The sequence below is a fragment of the Mastigoproctus giganteus genome, chromosome 5 (genome assembly GCF_048544385.1).
Source record: "Mastigoproctus giganteus isolate SK-2022 chromosome 5, ASM4854438v1, whole genome shotgun sequence".
Lineage (NCBI taxonomy): Eukaryota > Metazoa > Arthropoda > Arachnida > Uropygi > Thelyphonidae > Mastigoproctus > Mastigoproctus giganteus.
The window spans coordinates 74,024,949-74,040,855 of record NC_143579.1 but is presented as its reverse complement, the minus strand read 5'-3'; the positions used below and the strand labels follow the sequence as shown (position 1 = coordinate 74,040,855).

General features: G+C 38.1%; 1 protein-coding gene across 5 annotated transcripts in view; it reads left to right on the top strand.

The window, feature by feature from the left end:
• Positions 1–371: 371 nt before the first annotated feature.
• The window catches only part of LOC150085489 (uncharacterized), a 265,026-nt gene continuing 249,490 nt past the window's right edge, over positions 372–15,907 (top strand). For 2 of the 5 annotated variants that reach the window (XM_090374070.1, XM_090374069.1), the window contains exon 1: positions 384–568. The gene's annotated coding sequence lies outside the window, so the exon portion shown is untranslated. Of the gene's footprint in view, positions 569–817; positions 906–15,907 lie in introns of those variants that run through there. The other 3 variants (XM_090374071.1, XM_090374073.1, XM_090374072.1) reach the window with 3 other exon arrangements.

The following is a 15,907-nucleotide window of genomic DNA, read 5'->3' as shown; positions in this document are numbered from 1 at the left end:
GAACTGGTGCTAGCCGGTGCTTTCAATTCATGAAAATAACAGTTGTTGGGAAAAGATTATAAATAAAATATTGCTATATGAAAATGTCAGTCAGTGATCATTCTGTCATACCTTAACAGTAGTATATGATACAAAATTGAACAATACAAATGGTACTGCACACAATTCTTTATTTAAATACGGAAAATATAAAACTATATTTGGTAATTAAGAACTTACATTGGTTGGCAATCCCGTATCATTTCCTTAAAGGAAATACTTGATAGTAATGTATGCGGAAGTTATTACCCCCAAACGATATTTCTGCCCTCTTTCGACTGACACAAAAAGCTAAAGTGGTAAACAACATTATAGTGTAACACAACACGCGTAGTTTGGCAACATAGAATAATGTTAGCATATTTTAACTGTAACAGCTGTCCTTTTCATTTGTGAGCAGTTAGAGAGACAATGAGACCAGCATGGTTACAACGAACGGTACTACTCTAGTATTTCTTTCTGCTTATTGCAAAGTATTTTAAAGTGGATTAATGAATCAATACGAAGTGTTAAGATCCACCCCTCTTTAGTAAGTAAGGTTGTAACCATTTTCAGTAGGTTAGTGTTTCGGGTATGTTATTCAGTTTATAACGTGCATTTTCGATATATATTAGACACTTCTAGAATTATTATTATTAGTTTTTAGCTCGGACACATTTAGTTATTTAAGATGTCTTAAAGTAAATCTTATTTTCACTTCTCGCAGATTTATTATGCTGCTTCTGTTGGTGGCATTGTTTTTTTGCGTTACGTGTTTGTGTACATGCTCGTCTGACCTGGTTGATAAATAAGGCGTGAATGGCAGGACATTTACATGCCTTTTGCTGAAGGCACTTCGTCACTGTATAAACCACGTGATGAGCCAGGTAGGATTTCTAACCGTATTTAATAACTGTGTGGATCGTTAATACTTTCCATGTTATAATGATAGCGATAACTTTACCGTTATCAAAAACTAGTTAAAAGTAAAAATCTAAGTTAATGAAACTATGCTGTATCATTGAACTGTGTTTGGGATACTTCAGTAACCCAACGATAATTGTCGCATCTTGTTCCTTTTTTCATCCTGTTTACGTTGAAGAAATGGTGAAATTTTGTATAATGGAAACTTTCTAAAATATTAGCATAAAACATCAGTATTATCGAGCTTTTCTTTCATTGCCCTTCGCAAAGCAGATTAGCACTACTGATAAAATTATTACAGACTAACGATTTTCTAACTTGTTCTGGGTTCAAATCCCGATGGAGACTGGAGGAATTCTCTGCTCCATTTGTCGAGGTTGTAGTTAGCCGATTTTAGGTAGAGGGAATAATGTTTTTCAGTTCATACAACATGCAATCGGTGGGTGAACACGCACTTGTACGGACAACGCATCGGATCACGAGTTGGTTAGCCGGCGTGCAATGGCCAACAGAAATGCAACAAAATAACCTCTGGGGCAATTCTTTATTAGCTGATTCAAAATTAAATATTTGGAGTAAGTTACTTTTCGGGGTAGTTGAGGCTGACAGTTTGGGGAAAGAGGGAAACACATAGCGGTTTTTTTTTTTTTTTTAGCTTGGGTAACAAAAGCTTCTGGTTTCTGTGCACTATGTTCTCATTGTATGCTTCTTACTAAAAAAAAAATATATATATACAAATAATTTTTCTTTCATAGAGATAGAAGCTAAAGCTTCAAAGCTTAAATAATTCTAAAAGTAAGAGCATTTGACAAAATTAATTCTGTGAACTGATGTTCAGCATTTTGGGTGCAGAATTCTGAAAACCAGAATGGCTTGCACAGCTCAATTGACATTATATACAGTATACTCGTTAGTTTGATTATATCCAAATCATTATATCATACAGCAAGTAAAGGTTAATGATTGCCAAGTTCCTTGGAGATGGTTTAAGATGGCTAGAAGCAGTGTTGGATCTAAGGGGGTGAGTTTCACCCCTGGTGGGATAAAATCCCCCCCAACAAAAAATATTTTAATATTCGTTCAAAGATGGATGTTGAAATTTTTGCCATATTTTTTGTTTAATTTTAATTGAAATTTTCTTACTGCAGTCTTTAGGGACCATATTATCAGTTTACACAATGTTATAGTTATAGAATGTGAATTCAATAAATAACACAAAAAAATCACATCAACTAAGTTGCATGATGTGCAAGTCCATGGACCATTGTACATGGTGCCCACTATTAAGGCAGGTGGTGGTTGCTCAATTTGGGGCATGTTTTTCTGGCAAGGATTAGGGCCCCTGGTGCATATGGACCAACATTTCAATGGTGAAGTCTCCTGGAAGCTCTTATTAGACCATGTGCACCATGCCATGTTACATTTTTTCCCAGACAAAAACAGTTGCTTCCAAGATGACAATGTGCCATGTCATTGGGCCTGCACTGTGCATGAGTGGCTTGAGAAACAGTGAAGATATCACCCATCTTGATTGGCCTCTAGATTCACTTGACCTCCATCCAATTGAATACCTGTGGGATGTTTTGGTTTGGGAACTAAGGTGTATGGACAACCATCATCTATTCCAACACTGTAGAAAGCCTTGCAGGAAACAAGGCTGCAGATCCCTACAGACATCTAGTGGAGTCAATGCCTAGGCAAATAACAGCTGTTATCCATGCAAACAGTTGCCTGACACAGTATTAGGTAGGTCGTCATAATTCATTAATCGCCAATTGTATGTATATGTTAGAGAACATCAACAACATATGCTCATTTAAGGAGCATGATATTAGCAAACACTTGGAAGCATATTCCTGCCTGTATGTAGATTTGCCATAGCAAGTCACTCCAGTTAACACTTTATATTTCAACCCATGCCAACATTATGGGAATATCAGAAACATGGTGTCATTCTGATATTGGGGGTGTAGAATTTGATATGGTGAAAATGCATATAAAGTAAAAACAAAAATGAGAAAAGAAGTATGTTAGAGACTAAATTATTATTAGCCATATGGTGCAAGGAAGCCTGAGGCTTATGCTGCACCAGCCAAAAAAAAAAAAATTTTCGAGAGAGAGAGAGAGCACAAGCACACGATGATATCCAGCTCAGGACCCTGGATGTGCCAAGCCCATACTCACCAGATGTGAGCCCCTGGGCTATGAATAGTATTAATATTAGAATAGATAAAATGCAAAGAAATGGATTTTTTAGTAAATGCTTAAAAAAAAAATTCCAATCACTAACACTTTTCACAACATGAAAAAAGCAATTATCCACTTTGAACTTAGCCAAACTGACTTCTTCAGCCACTTTGGCAGGTAATTAATTACAGTAATTTATGATGTGCTGTCCAAAGGTAAACTTCATGAGATCTAGCCTTCTGTAACTTGCTAATATTTCATAAGATGTTGTGGTCTCTCATTCATTTTACTGATCCTTTCAGGGCCTTATTATACTTAATTTGCCCCCCCCACCAACTTGTATACCTCACCTGGTCTAGTTGCAAGGCTTGTAGATAACTTCTTGTCCACATTTATGGACATTGGTTTTGCCACTTTTCACTCATTTGGTGAGGTCTGAATTTTTTATACCATTGGAGACTGGAGAAATTCTTATCAAAGATTTCTTCAATCAGGGCTGTAGGTTTACTGATCTTAGGCAGTGGGAACCCCCTCCCTACCCCCATGAATATATATATATATATATACCATATATTCTGGCACATAAGTCAACTTCCATTTTTTTTTGCCTTAAAAGTTTGCTTAATCATATATTCAACATATAAGTTGATCCTCTTTTTGGCAGTTGTCTTTTACATGTTGCACAGTAATGTGTTACATTAAAATCTGCATTAAGAACCACTGTCTGCTTTAGACATATGATGCAAGAAAGCAGGCTTATACTGCATCAGCCAAAAAAAATCCTCCCATTTCATCCATCCATTCACTACAAAAGTTTGTAGTTCTTCCTTGAATTTATTTAACCTGTGAACTTCCTTAATGACAGATGGAAGATTGTTCCAGGCAATCAATCACCTGCTGGCTAAAGGCAAATTTCTGTGCATTTAAATACATTGCACAGCAAACTGCATAGAATGCAGGAAGCATATACATTACTGCCTCACATAGGAGGTCACAAAACCTAAAGAAATATTGTTTTTGTATGTGTACATGAAGTTTTTTTTGTGCTGAGCCATTCCTTGTTACTTGTTTAGTAGTATACTGCAACTTAGTTTCTCTGTAAACTTCACCACAATATATGGAAACATTTGCTATAAGAAACTGATAATCACAAAAGTTTACTTTTCTAGAACTCAAAGTAAAACTGAACATAATCTACGTTTTTGGTTTTGCTTCCGATGAACTGTTACCATCTGAAGATGAACAGATTCTTGGATATTAAAAAGTATGAAAAACTTTTTTCAAAAAATATATATATATATATGTAATAAGTTGGAAGTATATTGGTTATTGATTTCTATCTTTCACCCCTGAGCACATGCCTTTTTAATTCAAGCTTTGGATTTTATACTTGGCATAAGTCAATAGTGATTCAGATGACTTATATGGTATTTTAGGTTTTTCAGCACATCATGCAAATTAGCTTGTGAATACAAGTTTTCTTCACACATAATTGATGCAGTGTGAAAAAAAAAGGTAAACTGCAGCCATTATCAACCCACTGCAGGATGGAAGCCTCCTTAACAATTCATGTTGAGAGAAATGGACCATAATTTGCCATGCTGGTCCAGTGTGGGCTGGCAGATCATCCGTATTCAGCATCAGGGGCTTGAACCCTGGTCTACTCAAGGAGCATGTGCTACTGCACTCTTTCTCATGACCACTCAGCTACGGCCTTATATGATATGTGCTATATAAACAACAGCGGCAGACTAATTTATACTGATAGTAGGATTTGGTGTCTTGAAAATGTATAATAACTTTGTGCCTTTTACTAAGCTAATACTCTCACCTGTTATATACAGGATAGTCCATAAGTAAGGAAACTATTTCGAGTAACTGCTGATGTAAATGTGTATGTTATTTGAAAAATAGTTTATAACCTTTTTTTTTGTTTCAGAATAATTTGAATGTTGGAAAAGTACCATGAGCCTTATGATAAAGGAGAAAATTGAAACTGTAAAGTGGTATGCAAAATATGAAAATGCTGTAATACACTCACAATAAAGACCATAAAGAAAATTGAAGAAGTTTGAGGTGGGAACAGGGTATAATCTGCCAAAATGTGGTACACCCTGTATCTCAAAAACAATTTGGAACTTGTAACAGGATATTGAATGGAGGCCAAAAATATCTCAAAGAAAGCAAAGTGTGAAACTTAAATCTAATGGAAATAAATAAATAAACAAGCTTAAATGGAATCAAAAATCCTTAAATACAAGGTTTATCATCTTATGTTGCTACAAAGTTTGAATGAGGATGACCCAGGTAGAAGATTGGAAAATGCCAAACTGTTGTTATTATATTGTTGACACTGCTTTGTGGATTGATAAAGCCACATTCGGGCACATCCGTAGCCAGGTGGGAAGGAGCAGCAGTGCGTAGCACATGCTTCTTGATTAGACCGGGGTTCAAGCCCGTCACCACCAAATACGGAGGATGCGGAAAGGTCAGGGATTGACCACCTCATATTCCGGAGCAATATGGCCTTAGCTGCTAATGCTCCTAAAAACTAAATAACAAACAAATAAAGCCACATTCAAACTAATTAGAAACAGTAGGCACCATAATTGTATTTATTACTCTTAAAAATTCCCATTTATTCTTTAACAAGGATATAAATGCTGTTGGCTGCAATTTAGACAGGTGTTATTGGACCTTTTCTTTGAGGGAATTATGATAAGAGAAGGCTACCTGAGATTGCTAAAAGACAAAATAATTCCATTAATGCAATCCAAAATAAGTTTTCAAGCACTGCTTTATTATGCAGAATGGAGTGCCAGCTCACTGTAAAACTTGTCAACGAATCCTTGTACAAAAAATTCCTAGGCTGATTTATTAGATGGCGGGGTTCCATTGAATGCCTGCCAATTCTCCTGATTTAACATCCTGCGATTACTTCTTTTTGTGGAGATTCTTGAAGAATAAAGTATTTAGTAACAAGCACAGGTCTCTGCTACAGCTCTAGCAGTCAATAGTTAGGTAATGTGAGACAATTTCTGAGAAATTGTGCTTTGCTGTATGTCACTCTGTTCACAAAAACTACAATTTTGTAAAGACCAAAAACTACAATTTTTGTAAAAAAAAAAAAAAAAAAATTGTGCACCCTTTCTTATTTTTAGCTATAATTAAAATATATAGTTAAAATAGTATTTTTATTTACATTCAAGCATTATTGCCTTGCTTATGGACCACCACTTATTTTGATCTAAATCTTGAACCAGAGGCACTTTCTTGAATCAAGAAAATGCCTCTTTCTTGATATAAAAAGTAGTAGTAGTGGCATGTGATGCAAGAAAGCACATGTTATGAGCTTATGTAGCATCAGCCAAAAAAAATCACACCATTCCCTCAATGCCTGTCCAGGTCCTCCTTAAATTTATTCAACCTATCAACTTCCACAACGACAAATGGAAGTTTGTTCCAGCAATTAAAACAGTTTTTCAATTCTCTCCTTTATCATAAGGCTCATGGTACTTTTCCAATGTTCAAATTATTTCGAACATCTCCTGTCCAGAGCTTATACGTCAAAGCAAACGAACCACCATTATCACTTCGACGTAAGCAGTTGTCTCTAAAGTACGCCTTAAAACTGAAATCCCTGCCAGACCATCCTACGTGGCCATTCGTTTTTGAGCCACGATGGGAAAATTTGTACAACACCCGTAAGACTGCCAATCGTCCTTTTGGTATTCATCTCCAAGAGCTACTCAAAGAACTTAATATTAAGGTAGACAAGGTTGCCCAAACACCAAAGCAACCCCTTCCACCCTGGCATGCTCATGTTCCAACATGTGACTTGTCCCTTAGAAATTGGGGAAATTCAGACACTCCACCGTCTGTCTACCTGCAGCTTTATTCAGCACACAGAGCTGAACATTCTGACTTTGCGCCAGTTTACACAGACTGTTCTAAGTCAGAATCATATGTGGGATCTGCTGCTGTCTTTACAGACAGCACTACATCGGAGCAGATTCCCTCTGAATGCAGCATATTTACTGCAGAGCTGCATGCTATAGAGTTAGCCTTGGATCACATTAGTGAATGCCAATACCAGTGGTTCATTTTATATTCCGATTCTCTCAGCGTGTTACAGGCTTTAATATCTGTGAGATATAATCCTCATCCAGTTCTGTCTAGTATTCAGCAGAAGATTCACTTCCTCCTCGGACGTGAATATGATATCCGCTTCTGCTGGATTCCCAGCCACATTGGGATTAGGGGAAATGATTTGGCTGATGCTGCAGCCAAATCAGCAATTCCCAATAATAACCGCTGCCTGTCAGTCCCCTATACAGACTACAGGCAAATAATACACCAAAAGATATATTCCCAATGGCAGGATTCGTGGAATAGACACTGCAAATAAATTTTATTGTATAAAGCCTGTAATTGAACTGTGGCAGTCTAGTCTGCGCAGGAATCATAAGGAGGAAGTTGTTCTTGCCCGGACCCGCATAGGACACAGTCATTTAACTCATTCGTTTTTGCTGAGGGCTGATGACCCTCCTATGTGTGTCCTGTGGCACAATTTTAATGATTAGACACCTTTTAATTGACTGTCCAGATTTTAGCAATATCCGTTTTACTGCTTTTAACCATCTGACTGAGCCGTATACACTCAGTCAGATTTTATCTGACAATGACAATGTGTCTGCTGTTTTTAGCTTTTTTAAATCAAAGGTTTTTACTCGTATTTAAAATTTTTACTTTGTTGTTATCTTTTATTATATATCTGGACATGGTGGCCTAACTACTTAGGTCACTGAGAGAATAAATTTTTATCTATTACCTGGTTTTGGCACATTATAGCCTTAGATGCTAATGCGCCAATAAAATCTAAATCAATCAATCAATGTTCAAATTATTCAGAAACAATAAAAAAAGGTTATAAACTATTTTTCAAATAACATACACATTTACATTTGGCTAAAGGCAAATTTCTGCACATCTATTCTATATCTGTCTTTTCTTAATTTGAATTTATGCCCCCTTAGGTTTGTAATCTAAACAAATGGAAGGATCCCATCAGCATTCAGCATGCCCAACCCATTCAAGGCCTTATACACCTCAATTAGATCACCGCACAGGTGTCTAGTCTCCAGCCACTGCAATTTGCAGAACTTAAGCCTCTCTTGGTAAGAGGATCCCTTCATTCCCCTCACCAATCTTGTTGCCCTTCTCTGTATATGCTCAAGTAAATCTACATCCTTCCTAAAATGAGGCCTCCAGACCTGTATGCAGTACTCTAGGTGTGGCCTGACCATTGCCTTATACAGAGGGATAATCACCTTTGCCCTGCTAGCAAAATTTTTATATATCACTGACAAAACACCATGACCTGCCCTGGCAGCCTGTCTGCATTGCTCAGAAAACTTCATATCTGCCTGCACAATTACTCCCAGATCTTTTTCATTTTCTACCTCCTTAAGTGTAGTACCACACAGTTGATACGTTGCTCTGAAGTTGCTGTTTCCCATATGTAATACTTTACACTTGTCAATGTTAAACTTCATTTGCCACCTCTCAGCCCATCTACCCAAATTATCTAGATCCTGTTGCAGCAGCATAGTGTCAGTAATGCTCTTGACAATCCTGCCAACCTTCGTATCGTCTCAAACTTGGATATTAAGCTTGATATTAAACCTAGGCAGAATGCGCTGGTCCCACAGGAACTAGTAGTTGTTGGTGACTCTATTGTCTGGGAAGCGGGGAACATGCTTTGTAAAAAGGATAGGTGGAATAGGACCAGGGTATGTCTGCCAGGGGCAAAGGTTGATGACGTTGTAGAGCGAATATCATCTTTTAAGGGCTCAAAAGGTGATATAGTTGTACATGTTGGCACTAATGATATTAAGAGTAGGAGACTTGCGGAATTACTTAGCAAGTACAGGTCACTGTTGAAAAACAGCTGTGAATTAGGGCTGAATTTGAAAGTGTCTGCAATTCTGCCCAGACATGAAAGGAGGGAGTATATGATGAGAGCCTTGTCGATCAATTCGGCCCTAGAGGGATTGTGCAAGGCTCAAGGGGTAGAATTTTTTTTTCAGCCTGGACTGTACTTGTTAACAGGAGAGATTGCTTCTACAGGGATGGGATACACTTAAATAGAAAGGGTGCAAGAATTTTTGCTGATGCTGTCGAGGCAGAGTTAGGTGGGTCGGAAAACTGCTAGTTGGGGGATGCAAGGACTAATAGATTAACAGTAGCCACTGGCAGAGGTGGAAGTGATTCTTGCACTGCTTCTATTGAAATGAGCAGAAGCCTGAAAAACAAGATGCAGGATATTTCAGAGACTGCTGGGAGTTATTGCAGTACAAGTAAACACATGGGTTGTTAGGGTAGCCAAGAATAGAAACAGGTGCATGTATACCTGTGTGTACACCAATGCTAGGAGTTTGGTAAATAAATTTGATGAATTTGAGGTATTGCTCAAAAAATCAAAGGCAGATATTGTTGGGATATCAGAGATGTGGTGTCACACAGATATAAGGAATGCGGAACTGGAATTTGGGGAATACAATGTGTATAGAAAGGATAAACAGGACAGAAGGGGAGGAGGGGTTATGTTATTAGTTAAGAAACAAAGTCCAAGGAAGTGAAGCCAGTCGACATCTATGGACATGGCAGTGACTGGACACTGCCATGTCCATAGATGTCGACAGCCCACTCTAATGACTCTGAGTATAATAAGATATTGTACAGGGAAATAGAGTGGGCCAGTAAATCAGAGTCTTATAATGGGGGATTTTAATTTCCCAGATATTGACTGGAATTTGTGGTTGGTCACTCACACACTAGCAAGGCTTTTGTGGATTTATTGGGTGATTGTTTTCTACATCAGCATGTTCGTGAGGCAACAAGAGGGAGCAATACTCTTGATCTGATTATCAGTAGTGATTCTTCATGCATTAAGAATCTGCAGATAAATGAACCACTAAGTGGCAGTGATCAGTGTGTTGAAGTGGGATTTACTCAAGGAGGTAACTACCATCAGAGGTAAAGGGAAGGGTTTTTGTTTTTGTAAAGCAACTATGATGGTCTGAGACAGTATTTAAATTTTATACAGTGGGACCAACTGATGATATTACCAACAGCAAACTCAAAATGGGAAGCATTCAAGGAAGTAATCTTGGAGGCCACCAGGCTTTACATACCAACTAAGAAATATTGTTCAAGGTTTAGGCCTAAATGGTTGTCAGATGAACTAATGAGACATGTGGCAGAGAAGAAAAATGCATGGAATACATATAAATTAATGGGTGACATGGAAGCCTACGATACATATAAGTTGGTCTGTAACCAAGTCACACAGGAGATTAGGCAGGCAAAGGCAGACTACGAAAAATCCTTGGCAAAGGATGCAAAGAAAAACAGAAAAGAGTTCTTTACTTATGTAAACTCTAGAAGGAAGGGGATGAATCAGATTGGTCCACTGGATATTGATGGTTCAACAGTTGAGGATCCTGCTCAGGTGGCTAACAATCTAAACGAGTATTTTGCGTCTACATTCACACATGAGGAGTTATTCAGGAAGGAGAATGATGTAGGTACAGTAAACATTGGCAGTGAGCTGGATGATTTTGTAATAACTGAGAGGAAAGTGGAGGAGAGATTGTTGAGGATAAACATAAAAAAGGCACCTGGGGAGGATGGATCTATCCAGTTATATTAAAGGAGGCAGCAAAGGAAGTAAGCAAACCCCTAGCCATAATTATGAGAGCTTCTTTGGAATCAGGGGAGGTACCTATAGACTGGAGATGTGCAAATGTAACCCCAATTCACAAAGGAGGATCAAAGGCTGACACAAGTAATTATAGACCTGTTAGTTTAACTTCTGTTCCAGGTAAATTAATGGAGGCACTGGTTAAAGAAGCACTGCAGGATCATCTAGACAAGAATTCAGCTATAGCTCAGACGCAGCAGTTTTGTTAAGGGCAGATCTTGCCTGACCGATTTGATTGGATACTATGATGTAGTCACAAAAGAACTGGATGCAGGGAATAACTTTGATATTATATATTTGGATCTTAAAGGCTTTTGATACTGTTGCACATGGAAGACTGCTGCACAAACTGGAGCAGTGTGGCATTGGAGGCAAATTGCTGCTATGGATAAGGGGATGGTTGAGTGGCAGAAGACAGAGTGGTAATCAATGGACACTGCTCAACGTGGACTAATGTTATTAGTGGAGTTCCTCAGGGTTCAGTGTTGGGTCCGTTGTTGTTTTCGGTGTTTATGAATGATATTGATGATGGGATATCAAGTTTAATGTCCAAGTTTGCAGATGATACAAAGGTTGGCAGGGTTGTTAAGGACACCACTGACACTATGCTGCTGCAACAGGATCTGGAAAGTTGAACAGATGGACTGAGAGGTGGCAAATGAAGTTTAACATTGACAAATGTAAAGTACTACATATTGGAAACAGTAACCCCAGAGCAATGTATCAACTCTGTGGTACTACACTGACAGTGGTGGAGAATGAAAAGGACCTGGGGGTAATTGTGCAGGCAGATGTGAAGTTCTCTGAGCAGTGCAGACGAGCTGCAAGAGTAGCTCATGGTGTCTTGTCAATGATATACAGGAATTTTTTTAGCAGGGATAAGGAGGTGATTATTCCCTTGTATAAGGCAATGGTTAGGCCACATCTTGAGTACTGTATACCGGTCTGGAGGTCTCATTTCAGGAAGGATGTAGAGCTGCTGGAACAGGTACAGAGAAGGGCAACAAGATTAATGAATGGAATAAAGGGTTGCTCTTATGAAGAAAGGCTTAAGTTTTGCAAATTAGTCTGGAGACTAGGCACCGGCGAGGTGATCTGATAGAGGTGTATAAGGCTTTGAATGGTTTGAGCATGCTCAGTGCCAATGGGATTCTTCATCTTGCTCAGAATAATCAGCTCAGAGGGCATAAATTCAAATTGAGGAAGGACAGATGTCGGATAGATGTGTGGAAATTTGCCTTTGGCCAGCGGGTGGTTGGTTGGTGGAACCGACTTCCATCACTTGTTGTCGAAGTTGATAGCCTAAACAAATTTAAGGCTCAACTGGACAGGTATTTCGAGCGAACGGAGGGGTGAAATGGGAGTGGTGAATTTTTTTTTGGCTGATACTGAATAAGCTTGCTTTCTTGCATCATATGCCTCTACTAATGCTAATATACCATCAGTATTATTTATAAATACAGAAAACAATAATGGACCCAACACATAACCCCGAGGGACTCCACTAATAACATTAGTCCACGATGAGCAGTGTCCATTGATTACCACTCTGTCTTCACCCCCTCAACCACCCCTTTATCCATAGCAGCAATTTGCCTCCAATGCCACACTGCTCCAATTTGTGCAGCAGTCTTCCATGTGCAACAGTATCAAAAGCCTTTCTAAGATCCAAGTATAATATCAAAGTTATTCCCTGCATCCAGTTCTTCTGTGACTGCATCATAGTATCCAATCAAATTGGTCAGTCCAGACTTCCCCTTAACAAAACCATGCTGTGTCGTAGCTATAACTGAAGTCTTGGCTAGATGATCCTGCAGTGCTTCTTTAACCAGTGCCTCCATTAATTTTCCTGAAACAGAAGTTAAACTCGCAGGTCTATAATTACTTGTGTCAGCCTTTGATCCTCCTTTGTGAATTGGGGTCACATTTGCACATGTCCAGTGTGTGGGTACCTCCCCTGAGTCCAAGGAAGCTCTCATAATTATGGCTAAGGGTTTTCTTACTTCCTTTGCTGTCTCCTTTAATATAACTGGATAGATCCCATCCACCCCAAGTGCCTTTCTTGTACTTATCTTCAACAATTTCTCTTCCACTTTACTCTCAGTTATTACAAGATTCTCTAGCTTACTACTAGAGTTGAATACACCTCTGGCATTCCCCTTGCTGAATAACTCCTCATGTGTGAATGTAGATGCAAAATATTCATTTTAGTTTGTTAGCTACCTGAGCAGGATCATCAACAGTTGACCCATTGATATCAAGTGGACCAATCTGATTCATCCCCTTTCTTCTAGAGTTTACATAAGTGAAGAACTCTTTGCTGTTTTTCTTTGCATCCTTGCCATAGATTTCTTCTAATCTACCTTCGCCTGCCTAACCTCCTTTGTAACTTGGTTACAGATCAACTTGTATCTATCATAGGCTTCTGTGTCACGTGTTAATTTGTAAGTATCCCATGCATTTTTCTTCTCTGCCATATGTCTCATTAGTTCATCTGACATCCATTTAGGCCTAAACCTTGAACAATATTTCTTAGTTGGTATGTAAAGCCTAGTAGCTTCCAAGATAAGTTCTTTGAATGCTTCCAATTTTGAATTTTCTGTTGGTAACATCATCAGTTGGTCCCACTGTATAGAATTTAAATACTGTCTCAGTCCATTGTAGTCGCCTTTATGAAAGCAATAACCCTTCCCTTTACCCCTGATGATAATTAACTCTTTGAGTAAAACCCAATTCAGCACACTGTGATCACTGCCACCTAGTGGTTCCTTTATCTGCAGATTCTTAATGCATGAAGAATCACTACTGATAATCAAATCAAGAGTATTACTCCCTCTAGTTGCCTCCTGAACATGCTGATGTAGAAAACAATCATCCACAAAAGCCTTGCTAGTGTGTGAGTGACCAACCCACAAATTCCAGTCAATATCTGTAAAATTAAAATCCCCCATTATAAGACTCTCCGATGTACTGGCCCACTATTTCCCTGTACAGTTTCTTATTATACTCATCAGAGTCATTAGTCCTATAGCACACTCCTACTTTCAATTTTGATCTCCCAATGCTTATGTCACACCAAACTGACTCAACACTGCACTGTCCAGCGATGTCGACTGGCTTCACTTCCTTGGATTTTGTGTTTCTTAACTAAAAGCATAACCCCTCCTCCCTTCCTATTGTGTCTATCCTTTCTGTAGATGTTGTACTCCCCAAATTCCAGTTCTGCATTCCTTATATCTGTGTGACGCCATGTCTCTGATATCCTAACAATATCTGCCTTTGATGTTTTGAGCAATACCTCAAATTTATTTACTGAACTCCTAGCATTGGTGTACACGCAAGTATACATGCACCTGTTTCTATTCTTATCTACCCTAACACAACCCATGTGTTTACTTGTACTGCAATTATTATTATTATGCCATATGGTGCAAGGAAGTCTGAGGCTTATGCCGCACCAGCCAAAAAAAAAATTCTGAACTACAGAGAGAGAGAGCTCAGGACCCTGGGTATGCCAAGCCCATGCTCACCAGATGTGAGCCCCTGGGGTTAAATGACTTCCAGCAGTCTCTGAAATATCCTGCATCTTGTTTTTCAGGCTTCTGCTCATTCCAATAGAAGCAGCGCAAGAATCTTTCACCTCTGCCAGTAGCTACTGTTAATCTATTAGTCTGTCTCCTCCCAAGCTAGCAGTTTTCCAACCCACTTAACACTGCCTCAATAGCATCAGCAAATATTCTTGCAACCTTTCTATTTAAGTGTATCCCATCCCTGTAGAAGCAGTCTCTCCTGTTAACAAATACAGTCCATGCTGAAAAAAAATTCTACCCTTTGAGCCTTGCACAATCTTTCCAGGGCCGAATTGATTGACAAGGCTCTCATTCATCATATACTCACTTTTTAGTGTCTGGGCAGAATTGCAGACACTGATTTCATGTAACCATTTTTTTTTATTTTCAGGATATATAAAAAATGCAAATTCCCAACACTTATGTGCAAGAAATCTATGTCAGTGATTTATTTTTTAGATTTTATTAAATTATAAAAATATGACTTTTTTAAAAAAAAACTTTCTTTTAAATGCTCACTTTAGAAAATTTACGACCTGAAAAAGGTCACTGCTTTTCAATATTATGGTGAATAAATGCATTTAATGATATACCTAAAATTGAAAATATTCAAAAATGTTATTAAGTACAATACATAATTGCATTTACTGAACAAAACATTTAATGAGAATTTTTTTTGAGAATTAACAAAATTTAAAATTCTGTTTTAGTTCACTTTCCATGCCAGCCATATAAAAATAATTTGCTGGTCATATCCAGCCCTCGGGCCTTAGGTTGGACACAACTGCATTATAACATAAATAACACAGTATTGTTAGATTCTACGTATGAAATTAATTTGTATTTAATGTACAACTTTAAGTCAGTTGTTTCTGTATGTTTCTGTAATCCATCATCAGTACAAATGAAATATTTATTGTATGAGACTGAAATGTTGCATTATTGCATGTGTGCAATTACATTATTAATTGATTAGAACTAAAAATGACTTTTGCTTATTATCCTCTACTGCAAGAATTTTTTTTTTCCTGTGAATGATTGCTATTTGCTGAAAAGCAGAAGAAAGGAATTTGAAATTCTTTTTAATTGAAATGAACAAGACATTTGGAAATAGTATTAAAATTTTCTGTACAAATAGAAAATATCTGCGGAGTTCTGTAGAGGTCATATTTAGAACATTTATGTCCAACTGTGGCTGGGTGGTTGATATCCAAACTATGACTGGGCTACTGAAAATAAGCTCACAGTTTCAATGAAAGATGTTTGTTATTTGGTTTTTAGGAGCATTAGCAACTAAGGCCATATTGCTCCAGGATATGCGGTGGTCATTCTCTGACCTTTCCACATCCTCTGTATTTGGTGGTGACAGGCTCAAACCCCGGTCTAATCAAGAAGAGTGTACTACACACTGCTGCTCCTTCCCGTCTGGCTACGGAGGTGCCTT